Here is a 19,388-nt window from a genome sequence, read left to right as displayed (position 1 = left end):
AATGTGTGCTGATTAGTGTGGGGACGAAAGAATGTTCTTGAACGTTCTCACGCTTAACTCAGTCACATGGGCTGGCCTCTCACTTCCTACTGGCTCAGGACAGGGGCCAGAGCTGACCGGGACCAGGAAACGCTTCCAGGCAGACGGTGCTCTGCCCGAGTTTTTCTTCTTCCTGTTCCCACCAAGATGAGTCACCTCCAAGATGCCAGCATGATGGCTTTGGAGCCAGATTCTTACCGTGGAAAAAACCTTAAATCAACTCTAAGGGTGGATTAGTAAACTTCCAAGTATGTTGGAATCGGGAATCACAGCTTTAATACAGATTGTGACTCAGTATTATGACTCACCCCTGATGGGGAAAGCATTCTTGTGGAACAGATTGTTGGAAGCAGTTCTGAGGCTGGGTGGGCCCTGAGGATCCGTGAATGAGGACCTCACACAGAATGGGGCGGGGGGGCGACTCGGGGGAGGGGTGCCCCTCTTCCCTGTCCCTGAGGAGGGGCACCTCAGGCTGCAGTGACCAGCCCAGGGCTCTCTGCAGAGCCACCCTGCGTGCAGGACTCACCGCAAGACAAGGTTCCCAAGAGGGGTAGCAGGGAGCTCTAGACCCAACAGCCCACTGAGGGTCACACGACAGGCGGGCGCCCCCGTGGCTGGAGGGGTTGGGCCTGACGCCCAAGGCTGTGGGCCCTGAGGTTTTACGCAGAGAACAGCCGCCCGCTGACCGTTCCTTATTTCTGCCTTGGCTCCTTTACTAGTTACCCAAGGCTGCCATGATGAGGTGGCAGCATGGCTTCACCAACTCGGTGGAACTTGAGCAAACTCTGGGAGGCGGTGAAGGACAGGGAGGCCTGGCTGCTGCAGGCCATGGAGCTGCAAAGAGTTGGACATTCGTGAGTGACTGAGCAACAGCAGTAAAGGCCGCCACGGCGAAGAGCCAGACACGGGTGACCACACAGGGCAGGGGTGCGTCCCCCGACAGGTCTGGAGCTCAGAAGTCCCAGATCACAGTGTGCTGCGCGCCCCTGCGGTCTCGGCAGGGGGTTCCTCTCGCTCCCCTAGCTCCCGGGCCCAGGCTTCCGAGGACTGAGGCCGCGTCACCCCTGCTCTGCTGCCCGCTTCACTCGGCCGCCCACCCTCTGCGACTACATGTCCTCCTCCTCTTACAGGGACACCAGCCGCCGGACTGAGGGCCCACCCCAGTCCAGGACCATCTCCTCTCCAGAGCCTCAGCGCAGACCCCATTTCGGACATTCTGAGGTTTGGGGTGGACGGGAAGCCGGGCGACCCTGCTCAACGCATGGCGGTTCTGCAATCGGAGTTCTGCCTCCTTGCGGCGAATGGGGAAACGGCTTCCTCTCCCTCCCTGATCGTCCCTCCCCAGAGAGGACAGGCTCACGGGCGCCTCCCTCCCCGGGACCCAGCTGCGGCAGTCTGGCCGGCCTGTGACTCAGCCCACCGTCTTGGTGCAGGCTGGGCGCTCAGGTCCAAGCTCTGGTCTCAAGTCCAGCTTGATCAATAATACAATCTGTCCAGTTCCTGAGCACCCGTCTCAGACAGGGCCTGGGGGGAGGATGTGACCTCTGCACCAGCGTCCCCAACATCAGTGGCCTTCGTAGGAGGGAGCGGGGCAAGCTCCAGGGACTCACAGCCGGCCCAGCGGGCGGGACGCTGTGGCCCCAGGGAGAGAATTCCAGAAGCCAGGCAGGCCTGACGTACCCTTGGATGCCATCCCCCGGGGAGCAGAGCCCTGAGGGTGTGACCAGGCTCGAGGGCCTGAGTCACCATCCTAATGGGAGGCCCGGGGGGGCCCCCAGAGCGGGGAGGACCAGCGATGGGCGGGGGCTGGGGGCAAGCTGGAAGCCTCTCCAGTCTCCGCTGTCCTAAGAGTTCTCATTCAAGTCCCGTCGGGGGTGTGCGGGAAGGGCCAGGTTGATCGGGGTTGGGGGACTGGCTGGGGAGCCACTTTGGGTATATGGGGGGTGAGGGGCAGCCACTCTTGACCTCCTACACTCGCCAGGCTGGGCCTGCGGGGCGGGGCCAGTCCCGAGCAGGGCCCGCTGGGTGCTCGTCCCCCGGAGCGAGACAGGGGCTCACCCCAGGCGCTAGTGAGGAGCCTGCGGCCCCGGCCACCGTGGCCACTGGGCCCTGGGCAGGCGGTACCCGTCACCGTCTGACCCTGCGGGGCATCTGAGCACAAGGCTCTGCAGGGAAGCCAGAGTTTAAAATAGAACAGCATGTGACGGGATGTTCCTGCTGGGAGAATACTCAGGTTTCGAGGTCACTGGTTCAGATCAGGGGACAGCTGGGCCTGTGGGGCCTGGGTGAGCCGTGAGCAAGCTGGGATTTCTGCCGCTTCCTGTGGGCCAGCTGTGTCCCTCCGGCTGCCCGCTCACCCAGGAAGGCTGGGCCTCCGGGAACAAGCTCTCTGCCCTTTCCAACGGGGCGACGCCTGGTTCTATCCAGGCCGAGGAGCACGGCAGGGGGTCTGTCGTTCAGCAAACGGACTCTTGCCAGAGAAACAACTGTTAAAAGCAGGGCAAGGGCTGGGGGAGAGGCTGGGGGAGAGGCGGTGATGTCACGCAGCCCCCACTAAGGAGTCACCTGCATGCCGGGCACAGGATGCGCGTCTCGGGAGCAGGCCCCGAGAGCTAGGTCCTCATTCTGGGGTTAGAGCTTTGATGCAGAGAACTTTAAAAAGTGATCATCAAGAAAGGACTAGACGTTTAAACTTAAACACTCTGAAAATCAAACCCAGGCTTCCCTGGTGGCTCAGCGGTAAATAACCCACCTGCCAATGCAGGAGACAGGGCTCGAGCCTTGGTTGGCAGAGAGCCCATGTGCTGCGGAGAAGCTAAGCCTGTGGGCCACAACTACTGAGCCGACAGGCCCTGAAGCAAGAGGAGCCGCCGCAACCAGAGCCTAGCCCCCATTCGCTGCAACTGCAGAGAAGCCTGCAGAGCAGCAAAGACCCCGTGCAGCCAGCGAGGAAATAAAGAAAATTCTTTAAAACAATCGAACGTACTGTCAAAGGTGATTGATTTACATTCATTTGGTCTAATCGGTGATTCTAATTCTGGAGTTCTGACTTGTGTTCATCTCCAGAAGCCAAAATCAGTCGCTTTACGAAGAGCACGACTTTGTCTTGGGGCCACAGTTGTCCTCTGTCTACAGGGGAAGGCGAGGGGTAAGATGCAAAGAATGTCAAAGCAGCATCTGCAAGAAGGCCTCGATTCTTACAGCAGCAGCATCTGAGGGCGCTCTAGAAAGCCTTTGGAGGCGGGGTGGCGCTCTGAAGGGGGTCCGGGCAGGGGGATGGGTCGGCTCATTTTTCTACCCCTCACAGAAAGGGAGAAGCAGAGACTAATGATGATGATACCTAGTCAGGTCTGTGCTGGGCGCCACTGGCCCATAAACGTCCTCTCGGTGGCCTGGACTCTGTCCAGAGGGCACGGTGCCCACAGAAATCTCAGTCACCCCTGTGCCCTGGGAGTCAGGCAAGGAGGGAGCCCCGGAGTCAGAGCGGCCATCCCAGCAGCTAGAGGCAGCTGGGCTGAGATGCCAGTGGCAGGAACCCAGGCGGCGCCGAGCCTGCATCAAGACGGCGGTCTCAACACCCCTGGAGCACGGGAGGACTCTAGCCCCAATTTCATCTAGAAAAACACAGCCTCACTGAGCTGGCCTCCAGAGCACAGATGGGAAAGCAACTTCTTCTAGATCAGGAAGGTGGGAGCCGGCAGAGCGGGTCCAAAGCACTTTGTCAAAGAAAATGAACAACCTTGATGAGAAGCAGGCAGAGCCAGTGGAGGGACGGACCGTGTACACTGAGCTGGTGCAAGGGCAAGAGTGGGGATCAGCAGTGTCGACACGGATCTGAAAAGCCCGCACCCCCGCCTGCCCCAGCCTGAGCCAGCTGTATCAGAGAGCCCATTCTCTCACACGTGGTTACATCAGATCAGATCGTTGCTCAGTCCTGTCCGACTCTTTGCGACCCCATGAATCGCAGCACGCCAGGCCTCCCTGTCCATCACCAACTCCCGGAGTCCACCCAGACTCACGTCCATCGAGTCGGTGATGCCATCCAGCCATCTCATCCTCTGTCGTCCCCTTCTCCTTCTGCCCCCAATCCCTCCCAGCATCAGAGTCTTTTCCAATGAGTCAACTCTTCCCATGAGGTGGCCAAAGTACTGGAGTTTCAGCTTTAGCGTCATTCCTTCCAAAGAAATCCCAGGGCTGATCTCCTTCACAATGGACTGGTTGGATCTCCTTGCAGTCCAAGGGATTCTCAAGAGTCTTCTCCAACACCACAGTTCAAAAGCATCAATTCTTCGGCGCTCAGCCTTCTTCACAGTCCAACTCTCACATCCATACACGACCACAGGAAAAACCATAGCCTTGACTAGACGGACCTTTGTTGGCAAAGTAATGTCTCTGCTTTTGAATATGCTATCTAGGTTGGTCATAACTTTCCTTCCAAGGAGTAAGCGTCTTTTAATTTCATGGCTGCAGTCACCATCTGCAGTGATTTTGGAGCCCAGAAAAATAAAGTCTGACACTGTTTCCACTGTTTCCCCATCTATTTCCCATGAAGTGATGGGACTGGATGCCATGATCTTCGTTTTCTGAATGTTGAGCTTTAAGCCAACCTTTTCACTCTCCACTTTCACCTTCATCAAGAGGCTTTTGAGTTCCTCTTCACTTTCTGCCATAAGGGTGGTGTCATCTGCATATCTGAGGTTATTGATATTTTTCCCGGCAACCTTGATTCCAGCTTGTGTTTCTTCCAGTTAAGCGTTTCTCATGATGTACTCTGCATATAAGTTAAATAAACAGGGTGACAATATACAGCCTTGATGAACTCCTTTTCCTATTTGGAACCAGTCTGTTGTTCCACGTCCAGTTCTAACTGTTGCTTCCTGACCTGCATACAGGTTTCTCAGGAGGCAGATCGGGTGGTCTGGTATTCCCATCTCTTTCAGAATTTTCCACAGTTTATTGTGATCCACACAGTCAAAGGCTTTGGCATAGTCCATAAAGCAGAAATAGATGGTTTTCTGGAACTCTCTTGCTTTTTCCATGATCCAGCGGATGTTGGAAATTTGATCTCTGGTTCCTCTGCCTTTTCTAAAACCAGCTTGATCATCAGGAAGTTCACGGTTCACATATTGCTGAAGCCTGGCTTGGAGAATTTTGAGCATTACTTTACTGGTTACATACTGGCGCAGTATTTGTTTCAGAAGGTGGTATTTTCTTTATTCTTGCCACCAAAGCTGGATTCTAAAGGGCAGGAGCCTGGATGCTTTAAGCTGAGGTTGACCCTCCCTGGAGCCCTTGACAACCTCAGAGAGACCACCCAGGCTGGGAGCAAAGGGAGCCAAGCCCTGCAAAGTTCTAACTGCAGAGGCACAAAATGATTCTATTTACCACCCCACAGCTTTTTTACACATTTTATGAATCCAAAAAAGTCACTGAACTGTGATGGCTTCTCTTGTTTTATCTCGTTTTTGTATCAGTGGTGTTGCTATTTAGTCACTAAGTCGTGTCTGGCCTTTTGTGACCCCGTGGACTGCAACATGCCGGGCTCCTCTGTCCATGGGATCTCCCAGGCAAGGATACTGGAGCAAGTAGCCATTTCCTTCTGCAGGGGATCTTCCCAACTTGGGGACTGAACTAGCATCCTTCTGTATTGCAGATTTTTCACTGCTGAGCCACCAAGGAAGCCTGCCTATAGTCAGCGAACTAGTAAGTGTACACCGAAATGCCTCACTGTCATAACTCACTTCACAAGGATGGTCCGTGCTTCCTGCTCCCTGGGAAGCACAGATGTCTGGAATCTTTGTCAAGCACTCTTTTGCATACGGTTCAGTAGCAGGTTGTAATTTCCAAGAATAGCCACAGTATCTCTCATCCCAAGGTTTTTGTTTTTTTTTTTCAAACAGTGTGACCTCAACGCTCTTCTCTCGAGTCAGCCGTTTCCTGCACTTGACTCTGGGCCGACTCTGTGAGGTGCTGACCAGCAGAGTGTGGCTGGATTGATGTGAGGTGACCTCCGAGGCTAGGTGATGCTGTAAAAACGTCCTGCATTTTGACTGGGCTCTTCTGAGGCACCTGCTCTGGGAACCCAGCCACCACGCCCCGAGGAAGCCCAGACCGGCCTGCTGTGTCTGAAATCGTTACTGAAGTTCTTTTGCATCCAGCCTGTGTCTCACCCTGACTTGAGCCATGAACATCTCTATCCACGGATGTGGTTGGAGTAACTACTTCTCCAGTCACAAGAGGGTTATTTCCTATTTCTCCCAGAGTTATTTAGTCGTTTCAGACCATCTTTAGCTACATTTCTGCAAGTTCAAGTCAATGGGAGACCCAGAAAAGGAAAAGAATTTGGCCTGGTCTGATTGCTATTGTTTGACAACAGGAGAAAGAATTGGTAATTTTTAGAATTATCTTTCTAATCAAAATTTAACTATATGAGCAATTCAAGTGCATTTTGAACAGTGCCAAAAAGCTAAAATGTAATAATAAACGACAGCCGTGTCCCTCCCCTACTCCCCCACCCTGCTAGTCTCATCAACTTGCTGTGCTTTTTTCAGATCTTTTATACATTTGCAAGCATACGTGCTCGGAGAAAATGCAAAGTAGATTCAAATATGGAGTGTCATTTTGTGTGGGTTTTTTTAGCCCATAAACTTAATGATACGTTAAAAACAGCTCTGCAACGTCCGTTTGTATTTATTTTTTAACTGCACACTTGGATCCCTACACCTATGAGATCATCACTGCCTTAAGTAGCGCTTTCTCCTGTTCAAAGGGTTAGCGTTTCAATGTCTTCATATTTGATGTGATGGAGTTTGTGCTTCCGTTTCTTATTCTCCTGTCAACTTTGGGCCCATTTCTGGGTGATTAAAAGGAAACACCTCACTTCATTACATTCCCCCCACAGAGACATCTTTTGTATATACAAAATTACTCTGTATATCTTGGGTGTTTTACGGTGACATCACTCATCTGGTATAGCTTTTGCTATTATGTGAAGACTATTTTTATCACATCTTATAGTTGAATGGTACTAAGATATAGAAAAGCTATTTACCTGATTTTATTACAATTATAAACTTGAAGTTTAAGGGTTAATTGCAAATGGGGTTGAAGATTAGATAGTGGTAATTTTAAGGAATGTGTTACTGCACAACATTTAACACATCAATGCTACTTTCCTGATTCTGATAGAATTTTAGAGTCATGTAGGCATTGTTTGTAAAAAAAAAACAAACCATAATGAAGCACTTCAGAGTGGCGGAGTATCACAACCGCAACTCACTCTCAAATGCTTCAGGAAAAACGCTGTATTGTACTACTACTGCACTCTTTATGTAAGTTTAAGATTATTTTGTTGTTAATTAAAAAAAAATAAATGGAGTTGCCTGCTGCTAAAGGACACTACTGAGCAACTGACCTGAAGTGAACTGAAGTGAAGGGAGTGAAAGCTTAAACAGGGGTTAGGAATGCACATGTTTAGCCAAGAGGCTGTGAATGCGGCTGCAAAGTTGGCTGGTGAGGGGCGGTGTGCTGAGTGAACACCCTCCGTACCTGTGGCTGGTGAGGGGCGGTGTGCTGAGTGAACACCCTCCGTGCAGCCTGGACTTCCCAGGAGGCTCAGCGGTAAAGACTCCGCCTGCCAAGGCAGGATGCCTGGGTTCGATGCCTGGGTTGGGAAGGTCCCCTGGAGAAGGGAATGGCAACCCACTCCAGGATTCTGGCCTGGAGACTCCCATGGACCGAGGAGCCTGGGGGGCTACAGTCTGTGGGGTCGCAGAGTCGGACACAACGGAGCAACTACACAGCAACACAGGACAACTGCACTGTCTCCACAAGCCTGCCCGCCTCAGGCAGCCGCACGCTCCTCCCCGCGGAGTCATGGCCTCTCATCTCCTCCTTTCATGGCGGCTTTTTCCATTTGACTTTCTGGAAGTTTTAATCCCACGCTCAGCCACTGCCAAGTGACATGATCGTGTCTCGATCTCAGCTGGACTTATTTAAAAAAACTGTTTACAAATGCTCTTCCGGGGCAGGGGCTGGACGAGTCGCTTTTGGGGCCCTTCCAGTTCTGTGATCTTGGGCCTGACGGCAGGCAAGGAGCAGAGGGTGCCCGGGGACGCGGGCTCCGGGCCAGGGCGCCCGCACCTCCACCAGCTCGGCCTTCCGGGCAGTGGGTCTGAAGGAAGCTTTTAAATAGCAGCAGCTGTTGCTTCTCAGGTACGTTTCTGGGAACACAGCTGCTGAGTTCAAGTCACGCTTTGGGCTTCTCTGCAAGAAGGCTCTATGGAGAGATATCAAACGTCCATGTCCTCAAGGAGTTCAGTTACATGTTCAGAATTTTCTGTCACTCACACACACTGAGAGACTGAACAGACAGAAGAGCAACGGCCAGAACATACATTAAAAACAGAACCTCAGCCCATAGACTGCAGCAGCGCCCAGGACACGACGCCTCAGCCACACACGGGCTCCTGGGAGCCTGCCAACTTCCGTGCCTGCTCGAAGCTTAGGACCCACCGAGGCTCCTCTTGGCCGGCGTCTTTCCACTTCAGATTAGCTGCCCGAGCTCTAGGGCACTCTCCAGGTGACCCGGGGAGACCGGCTGTCCCACAGGCCCCGAGAGCCTGCTCCAGGCCCCTGAGGGGGATGGTGAAGGAGCAGCTGTGAGGTCCACCCGGCTCCCTAAGGCCCCACAGGCCCAGGAGAGCTGAGCAGACTGAGGCAGTTGCAGGAGTCGCCCGGGAGGTCACCCCGAGCCCAGGCCTGACACCTCACTGACATCCCTCTCCGGCTCTGCAAGGCGGCGCTTGTCACCACTTTACAGACAGGAGAACCGAGGCCGAGGGGAGCTCACAGCCCCGTCAGTGGAGGGAGAGGCAGGGTAAGCAGCCCAGACATGCTGCGCCCTCGTGGGCCTCCCTCACCTCGCCTGCGTAGCCTCTGCATCCAGCCTGTGCGGTGCCCCCACCCCCAGGGCTCAGCCAGGAATCGGGACCCCGCTCAGAAGGGGCAGGTATACGTGCTGGACACCAGAGGCCCACACCCCAGAGCCCTCTGCGCACGTGGCCAGGAAGCCAAACGGGAGAACGAGGCGGGATGCAGAATGCATGGCCGGCACACTAACCGTCCTCCTGCGCTCACGGATGAGCTGGCTGGACGGACATCACCTCCTCCTTCCTCCCAACGATCCTGCCGAGACTCCAGCCTTGAGAGCCCACCCTGGCCGCCCACAGCCAAGCAGCAGCCCCGGGCTGGCACCACCCGCCCCCGAAGACGCCTGGCAGCCACAGCGGGTTCACTTCGGTTCAGTCGCTCAGTCGTGTCCGATTCTCTGTGACCCCACGGACTGCAGCACACCAGGCCTCCCTGTCCATCACCAACTCCTGGAGTTTACTCAAACTCATGTCCATTGAGTCAGTGATGCCATCCAACCCTCTCATCCTCTGTTGTCCCCTTCTCCTCCTGCCTTCAGTCTCTCCCAGCATCAGGGTCTTTTCAAATGAGTCAGTTCTCATCAGGTAGCCAAAGTATTGGAGTCTCAGCTTCAGCATCAGTCCTTCCAATGAATATTCAGGACTGATTTCCTTTAGGATGGACTGGTTAGATCTCCTTGCAGTCCAAGGGACTCTCAAGAGTCTTCTCCAACACCACAGTTCAAAAGCATCAATTCTTCTGTGCGCAGCTTTCTTTATAATCCAACTCTCACATCCACACATGACTACTGGAAAAACCATAGCTGAGACTAGATGGACCTTTGTTGGCAAAGTAATGTCTCTGCTTTTTAATATGCTGTCTAGGTTGGTCATAGCTTTTCTTCCAAGGAGCAAGCGTCTTTTAATTTCATGGCTGCGGTCACCATCTGCAGTGATTTTAGAGCCCCCCAAAATAAAATCTCTTACTGTTTCCATTGTTTCCCCATCTATTTGCCATGTAGTGATGGGACCGGATGCCATGATCTTAGTTTTCTGAATGTTGAGTTTTCAGCCAACTTTTTCACTCTCTTCTTTCACTTTCATCACAGCAGGCTAGGCTAGTATTAAACTGCAATATTGTTTTTCTCCCAAATGTTACTAGATGTTTGGAATTACTAATAGGTGTGGAACAGATTACATAGAAAACATAAAGAAGCTGGAATTCTAAATTTAATTTTTAAAAAATTGGGGTGTAAAAAAAAACATATCTTTTAATATTTATTCATTGTTTCTCCTTCAAAGCACAGGTTGGAAAAAAAAAAAAAGCTATAGTAATAGCTTTATGAGGTTTTTAAAGCCTAAGAGTAGAGTTTTAAAGAAGCAATTTTAATTTAAATGTTATATAATCATCTACTTAATGATGCTTTTTAAAATTTCCATCCTTTTTCTTATTCCCAGTTAATGGCATAAAAGTTAAATTTAGTCATGAATTTTTCTATTTAAAAAACTCAATTCATTACAGGTAGGAAAGAAAGATGATTTTCCTTCTCGTGAATCTACTTAAAAGAATGGCTTGTCATCCTAGCTAATTACCCGAGTTCATTCCTTCAGTCCTTCCCGACTTCCTTAAACCAAAACTACAGCGGGCATTGGGCTTCCCAAGTGGTGTTACTGGTGAAAGATCGGACGGTCAATGCAGGAGCACGGGAGACACAGGTTCGATCCCCAGGTCCGGAAGCTTCCCTGAAACAGGAAATGGCAACCCGCTCCAGTATCCTTGCCTGGAAAATCCCACGGATAGAGGAGCCTGGCGAGCCGCAGTCCGTGGGGTCGCAAAGAGTCGGACGCAACCGAGCGTTCTGCTGCCCTGACGTTTTTTGTTTGTTTTCTAGATTTTTTTTTTTTTTATTGTGGATCATTTTAAAAGTCTTTATTGAATTTGTTGCCATATCGGTTCTGTTTTATGTTTTGATTTTTGGGCCACAAGGCATGTGGGATCAGGAAGTCCCAGCAAATAGTTTAAAAGAAGTTTCAGTTAGAAAGACATTTAGAGCAAAACAATCATTACATGGATCAAAGATGCTCAGAAAACAGAGTCTTAAATCTTCACTTTAAAGTACCTGTGGACTAAAGCTTACACTCGCAGTCCATCCACCCAGGCCTTTCTTGAACAATTTTGTTAGCTGTAACTTAATCAGAAATGTAGGAACCACTTTGTGGACTTCAGCAGACTCACCTGTGCAAAGCCAGGCCAGCCACCTTCAGCACACCAACCTCTCTAAGCGGAGACCGCCTCTACGACCTTAGAGGTCCCCGGACGTCGCTCCAAATGGATTGAGTGGTCCGCTTGTTTTTGTTATTTTTAAAGTTCATTGAAACATGACTCGAAAAAATAGCCTTTCATTTTCTTGGCCTCGTGGTCAATTCTCCATGATGTGTTTTTTAAAAAAAGCAAGTTAACATAACATGACTGGCTGCTACAGAGGTCAGTATTAAGATTCTCCCACATCTGAAATTACTACTGGACTCTAGTAAAGCGGCAGAGGTTCATAAATGGCACCACACTTGGCCACAGGGCACAAGCCTGCAGGGCCGTATTCACATGCGATGAAACTGCCATCCTTACCACGGTCCTCCCAGAGAACGACCGTGACAGGAAAAGCTTCCCGACTTATCAGAGCTAGCGTTGCTGCGAAACCATGGCGTTCCGTGACAGCCGCTCTCGGCAGACGGCTCGCAGGGCGAGCAGAAGAGTCTGGGAAGGCCCGCCCGCCCTGTCCCTTCCCCAGGGGCCGTGCAGGACCACCCTGTCCCCTCGGGTGCCGTAAATCCCAAGGAAAGACAGCGCGTAAAGCCCCATCGCCGAGACACCGAGGAGACAGAAGCGTCTCGCGTGTGAAAGAGGAGAGGGAAGCTCGGCCTTTTCTGTCTTTCCCCTTCGCCTAAAATGATCTATGTTCCAGAGACACAGAGAACTTAGCCCGAGAAGTTTGAGGTGAAGGTGAGGAGCCCTCATCTAAAAAGTTACCCAGGCTGCGTAAACCACTTCATAGATCACGGTTCTATGATCTGCCACTGAACGGGTAAATTCATCGCAGGTATAGCTTTATCTGCTCTCCATTTAAGCAGAAGAGCTCGTTTCTATGGACAGCACACTCATTTACCCTGATAACTGGAATGCAGCCAGATTTTTATCAGTGTGAAAAACAACAGAAATTTAATTTTTAATATTAAAAAACTTGGCCATTCAGTCATCTTGACAAGTTATAAAGTGTCACTTCTGAGGGCAAAGCAGCACTCGCTCACCCTGCTGGCAAACACCGAGACGCAAAGACTGAGAGGCGTGAGCACTCACTGTTACACAGAATTCATCTTGCAAGAATTACAGTCATGGAGCAAAAGCATCAAGGTCAGAATATGACTGCAACATGCTTTTATTTTATTGATGCGTTTGCCACTCAAGTTTCTTTCATTGTCACCATTATGTCAAACTCACAAAGGAGTGAGGGGAAATTAAAGCATAATTGGACCATGATTTCTCATCAAGTGCTGGACAGACGCCAAGGCCTCCCCGCTAGAACAGACCTGAAGAAGGTGATTGTTCTTTAAGACCAGATCCATTCATTCAGGATCTGGTCATTCATTCACAAAGGACTCCAACCTCAACTGGCCAGCAGGCAGGCAACCGCCAAGCGGCCCGTCTTGGGCCACACGGAGAAAAGTGTGGCCGCTCCGGACCAGGGTGGGCAGGGGAGCTGCCCAGGCAGGCCGGCAGAGGACAGCTCTCAGGGCTGGATGTGGAGGCACCTAAGTGTAAGACAGGGACAGGGTCACTTTTAAGGCCAGTTCAGTTTAGTTCATTTGCTCAGTCGTGTCCAACTCTTTGTGACCCCATGAATCGCAGCACACCAGGCCTCCCTGTCCATCACCAACTCCCGGAGTTCACTGAGACTCACGTCCATTGAGTCAGTGATGCCATCCAGCCATCTCATCCTCTGTCGTCCCCTTCTCCTCCTGCCTCCAATCCCTCCCAGCATCAGAGTCTTTTCCAATGAGTCAACTCTTCGCATGAGGTGGCCAAAGTTCTGGAGTTTCAGCTTTAGCATCATTCCCTCCAAAGAAATCCCAGGGCTGATCTCCTTCACAATGGACTGGTTGGATCTCCTTGCAGTCCAAGGGACTCTCAAGAGTCTTCTTCAACACCACAGTTCAAAAGCATCAATTCTTCTTTCGGAAGAAAGCTCAGCCTTCTTCCCAGTCCAACTCTCACATCCATACATGACCACAGGAAAAACCATAGCCTTGACTAGACAGACCTTTGTTGGCAAAGTAACATCTCTGCTTTTGAATATGCGATCTAGGTTGGTCATAACTTTCCTTCCAAGGAGTAAGCGTCTTTTAATTTCATGGCTGCAGTCACCATCTGCAGTGATTTTGGAGCCCAGAAAAATAAAGTCTGACACTGTTTCCACTGTTTCCCCATCTATTTCCCATGAAGTGATAGGACCAGATGCCATGATCTTTGTTTTCTGAATGTTGAGCTTGAAGTCAACTTTTTCACTCTCCACTTTCACTTTCATCAAGAGGCTTTTTAGTTCCTCTTCACTTTCTGCCATAAGGGTGGTATCAACTGCATATCTGAGGTTATTGATATTTCTCCCGGCAATCTTGATTCCAGCTTGTGTTTCTTCCAGTCCAGCGTTTCTCATGATGTACTCTGCATGTAAGTTAAATAAGCAGGGTGACAATATACAGCCTTGACGAACTCCTTTTCCTATTTGGAACCAGTCTGTTGTTCCATGTCCAGTTCTAACTTTTGCTTCCTGACCTGCATACAGATTTCTCAAGAGGCAGGTCAGGTGGTCTGGTATTCCCATCTCTTTCAGAATTTTCCACAGTTTATTGTGATCCACACAGTCAAAGGCTTTGGCATAGTCCATAAAGCAGAAATAGATGTTTTTCTGGAACTCTCTTACTTTTTCCATGATCCAGCAGATATTGGCAATTTGATCTCTGGTTCCTCTGCCTTTTCTAAAACCAGCTTGAACATCAGGAAGTTCATGGTTCACGTAAGGCCAGTAATTCCTGGCAAACGTGTAAGAGGAAGAAGTTAGTGCGTCCACAGAGACAGTCCACGGAGCAGTGCCCGCGTTCCCCTGGTGAGCGTGCCGGCCTTCCGACCCAAGACACAGACTGGAGAGCATCCCGAGGGGTTCTGTGAACCCCTGATTGCTGTCTGAAGGTTTCCTAATTTTAACCACGGGCGCCGGCATCCAACTTTCCCCTCTTGCTGCCGTGTGAAGCTCAGTCTCTTATAGCTCTGGCAAGTCTATCCCAGACTCTCCCACTCTGATCCACTTAACAATGAGACGATCCATTCTCACCCACAATACGTGTTCACCTCCATCGGTTTATGAGGCCAGAAACCTTTAACCCACAAAGAAGCATAAGGATATGGCTTCTCTGATTGTTTCAGTAACAAATAATAGAAAATGTGGTTTTCTTATGTAGTATATCTTCTCCTTCCAAAAATATCTAGAAACTTCTTGCCAAACATTGCACATACTCTCTGCACTAACATTCAGGACATCTGTAAATTCTCACAGGGCTCTAGTCTTGCCTGCTGTTGCACTTCATCCTGTGCTTGCTAAGTCACTCAGTCGTGTCTGACGCTTTGCTACCCCATGGACTGTAGCCCACCAGGCTCTTCTGTCCACGGGATTCTCCAGGCAAGAATACTGGAGTGGGTTGCCATTTCCTTCTCCAGGGGACCTTCCAAAGCCAGGGATCCAACCTGTATCTCTTACATCTCCTGCATTAGGAAGCCCATACAACACAGAGATCAGCCACAAGTATACAGCTGTCGGCTTTTAACTTCTCTTCCTTTCAGAGAATACCGGCCTGACCTCCAGGCACGAGGCAGACGTCTGGGATGCTAATACCCAGGAACCGCCTTCAGCACCGGGCCTGGGACCTTGGTGCTCTGTCTCCAGATGCCCTCAGCCCCAGGTCCCCCGCAGAGCCCCCGTGCAAGTGCACCCAGGTCCCCTACCTGGAAGAACTCGTGGCCTCGGGACGGTAACAAACCTCAAATCTCGGAGCCCTTTGTTCGCCTTTCCCACCTCCCTCTCAGGAGATTCTACCAGATTTAGAGCTGAAAACATCCGTGAACACCACAACCCACTCAGCAGGGCTGGCTGCTAAGGGCTGTCCTCCACACCCGATCACCCTGGCGTTGTGCGACAGGCCCATCGACTTCCTGGAGAAAGGCCACCCTACCCCCCACTCAAGACAGGAAAAAGCCAGACCCGCCCCTGGGACCTGCTGTCCTGGCAGAGGGTGGCCCAGGGGGAGGCTGAGATCAGGCCTGTAGAAGCTGTTTCGACCTTGCACTTGAGAGGGAAGGGAAAGCACCCTGAAGCCATTGTGGAATAACTTACAGAAACACAGAATTAAACCTGAGGCTCCACGGCATCTTTAATCCCTGCCTAGTTGAAAAATCTTCCCGATACTAAACAATAGTGTGGTTGGATGGGCAGGAAAACGTGTTAAAGTTATCACTGAGGCTGCACCACTTCTTGGAAGAATTAAAAATAACAGTCCTTGTCCTATTTATTGAGTCTTTGCAAGACAGAAATGTAACTCTAGAAGTAAAGCCCACACCCAGCCATTCTGCTCATCAGCCCCGGTCACAATGCTTGCAGATGCTGCAGGAGGCCAAACGTTGAGATGGAACTGTCCTGCACTCGGGAAAAAGAAAAAGCGCAAGCGGTAAATGCCTTAGCTTCCTGATGGCAGTAGAGCTCTGTTTGCGTTATGAGGGGAAATCAAGATTGCACCAGTCTTGCCAAGAGAGTCTCTGAATGGACCGGAGGCCGTGGGTGAAGTGGGGTTGCGCACGTCTCAGCCCCGAGGGGATCTGCACCCTGACCGTTTATAGTCTTGATGCTGCCCTCCAGAACGTCTGCACACTTTCCAGAAGCTCAAGATACTCATCAGACCCTTGCCCTAAATAACCTGAGACGGCCTATCCCCCATGGACAAATATTTCCTTTCTTCTTCAGAGTTAATTATAATTCTTGCCAGACAAACTCGAGCAGCGTAGTGTCCTTCTGCCCTTATAAGTCCCCGACTCTCTCTCTTCTCCAGAATGCTCTGTGGGTTTTACCTGAATCCGTGACTCCTGAGTTTCGATTCTTAAAATCCCAAATTGATACTGGTCATTGTTTTAGAGCATCTGTCTGTGTGTTTATGGATTTATGTGTATGTACCATTTTTCCATCTAAGAATGATACTGTCAAAATCAACTTTAAAAACTTCTTGAAGGCTTTGAGAAAAATAATCATTTATGTAAAGTAAATATTCCTAAAATTCTTAGAAATATAGGAACCGACTCAAGTGTTTTTCCAGTTCATGTGATGTGGGATAAGTCGTCTTGGACTATTAGACTGTTCTTTATTTTTCTTGGACTATTCTTAATAATAATAAGGTCTTCCCTCATAGCTCAGTTGGTAAAGAATCTGCCTGCAATGCAGGAGACCCCAGTTCGATTCCTGGGTCAGGAAGATCCCCTAGAGAAGGACATGGCAACCCACTCCAGTATTCTTGCCTGGAGAATCCCGTGGACAGAGGAGCCTTGCAGGCTACAGTCCATGGGGTCACAAGAGTCAGACATGACCTAGCGACTAAAGAGAGAGATTCCTAATAAGAGACTGTGAAAGCCTTGCTTTACATTTTGAACGCGCCACCTAGGAAGCCAGGATTCCACGCACTTCCGGCTGTCTTTCTCCTATCGTTGATTATAAAAGAAAGCTAAGTCTTCCCAATATTGGAAGTGCTAAGCTTTTTTTAATCATGTTATTCCCTATACTTATTTTTAAAGTCTTTTATTGTCACTTTGGTAAATAAATATTTTTCATAGTGATCTGTGAAGCTATTTAGCCAAGTGTTCAAAACTTTTTGACATTTTGGACAACTTTCCAAAATCAAATTCCAAATGACATCTTCCTGACCTTGAGACTCAGAAATTTCCCAGAGGATCTCAGAAAATCTCAAAGGATCTGGTCTCTCACTTTGTAAAAACAGATGTTGAACTCCTTAGGTCTATTTTTTTTTTTTTTTTTAATTTTAAGCGCCCTGGTCACTCGGGGTCCGCACTCAGCTGCAGCCTCCGCGGCTGGGCCGCCACGTCCAGGCCGGCGCCCAGCGGCCTCACCGCGACATGCACGGCCAGGAGCACCGCGGCCGAGCCAGGGTCCGAGCCCGCGGCTGTGCCGCCCGCCGGCGGCGCCATCTCCGGTCTGGCCCCCGCACTGCCCCCCCGAGCCCGCTTCCGTGGCCTTGGGTCCCTTAGGTCTATTTGATATGTTAAACTGTGTTGGAAACATTCTCGAATAAAAAGTGATACTTAATCTTCCTTAGGTTATATTTATACGGATGAAAGCTTGTTTCAGAAATTATAAGAAGTCTCTAGAAATTTGTCAAATCCTTGCTTCCCATGGTATGTCCTAATACAGTGCTACTGATCATTCCAGTTGCCTTCACAGGAACAACCGAATTGTTTGCCAATTGCAAACTCTCATCAAATCTTTAACTGTGGTCATTTTAAGCCTTTTATCATTTACAGACAGTTATTTTTTTCACTCTGGTATTTTCCCAGTTGCTCTTGTAATCAAATATAGGCCAAAGTTCTTCATCTTAAACAAAAAAGCACCATCTTTGGGACATGGGGAAGGACGGTCCTCTGGGAGCAAAGACTCCTGGTCCCTTTGCTTAAATAACTTTAAGGTCACACCATTGTGCTGGGTAAAATTCTTCAGAATGAGTGGAGAAGCTAATGGATTTGTGTAACTGCTAACTCAAGACCAAGCAGAGCAAGAATTCAATAAGTTCAGTTCAGTTCATTTGCTCATTCGTGTCTGACTCTTTGCGATGCCATGAATCGCAGCACGCCAGGCCTCCCTGTCCATCACCAACTCCCAGAGTTTACTCAAACTCATGTCCATTGAGTCAGTGATGCCATCCAGCCATCTCATCCTCTGTCGTCCCCTTCTCCTCCTGCCCCTAATCCCTCCCAGCATCAGGATCTTTTCCAATGAGTCAACTCTTTGCATGAGATGGCCAAAGTACTGGAGTTTCAGTTTTAGCATCAGTCCTTCCAATGAACACCCAGGAGTGATCTCTTTTAGGATGGACTGGTTGGATCTCCTTGCAGTCCAAGGGACTCTCAAGAGTCTTCTCCAACACCACAGTTTAAAAGCATCAGTTCTTCGGGGCTCAGCTTTCTTCACAACATGGGACTAGATGAACTGATGAAGAATGGTTAGTTAAGATTTTTATGGCTCTTTTAGTAAAACTTCAGATTCTTTAACATTTGTTTTTCCAGATTTAAGGAACCACTTTCCTCTTTTCTCTTAAGCTTCCTGTCATTGTTCAATTGGTCAGTCGCATCCGACCCTTTTGTGACCCCATGGGCTCTAGCCTGCCAGAAGCCTCTGTCCATGGGATTCTCCAGGCCAGAATACAGGAGTGGGTTGCCATTTTCTTTTCCAGGGCATCTTTTCAACCCAGGAATTGAACCCGCATCTCCTGCATTTGAACCCGCATCTCCTGCATCAGCAGGTGGATTCTTTACCACTGAGCCACCAGGGAAGCCATAAGCAACCTATAACTCAGAGCAAGTTGCTGAGTTATACCTTTCCAAATGGAACTGAATCACTTATCTTTCTCCCTGACTTCTCCAGGACTGGAAAACTCTTCCTGAGTATTTTTATCTTCATGGAAATCTGGTTATTCCCATGAGTCCAATAAGAATTGGTTCTCCTAAAAGCAGGACACGGTGGGAACTTTGGTTATATAACAAAGCTTTGACTGGATGTGGTATTGGAAAATGTAGATTGTTGTACTGACATTAAGTTTTGATTGTAACCTAAGTGCTTGACATTGAGGTTTTGATTGCCACGGCATCAGCTTCGAAGACATCCATCTCAAATAAACGTATTACCAGCTATATGACTTAGTTACTAGCCAAACAACTGGGGAGGGGCCCAGGCTGCCCCACCCGCCAAGCTCCCCTGTTAGGAAGTCCTGGGTAAACTGGATAGCTGGCCGTTTGCATGGCCTGCTCCTCCCATCCGTGCTCAAACTCCCATTCGTACGTTTCAAGCGACCTATAAAGAGTGTGCGCGTGAGACCCCCGCCACTCCACCCTTGGACGCGGACGAAGGCGGAGCCCCAGGCTCGCCTGTGCTGTCTTTGTACCCGCGACCTCACGGCGTGCTCCTGGCGGGCCACGTGCGGCGTGCACCCTCCAGGGCCGGTGAGGAATCCTTTCCGGTTCGGTTCGTTTCCATAGACGGGGCAGCGCTGAGAGCCTGGGCCGCTCTGTAGAGATCAGTCCATTCTGGGCTGTGAGTCTTCCTGGGAAAGTTTCAGACAGAA

This window comes from Bos grunniens, chromosome 12 (genome assembly GCF_055505025.1).
Source record: "Bos grunniens cultivar Pamir isolate PY7600 chromosome 12, Bosgru_T2T1.0, whole genome shotgun sequence".
Lineage (NCBI taxonomy): Eukaryota > Metazoa > Chordata > Mammalia > Artiodactyla > Bovidae > Bos > Bos grunniens.
The sequence above is the reverse complement of the archived record's forward strand: the minus strand, read 5'-3'. Positions refer to the sequence as shown.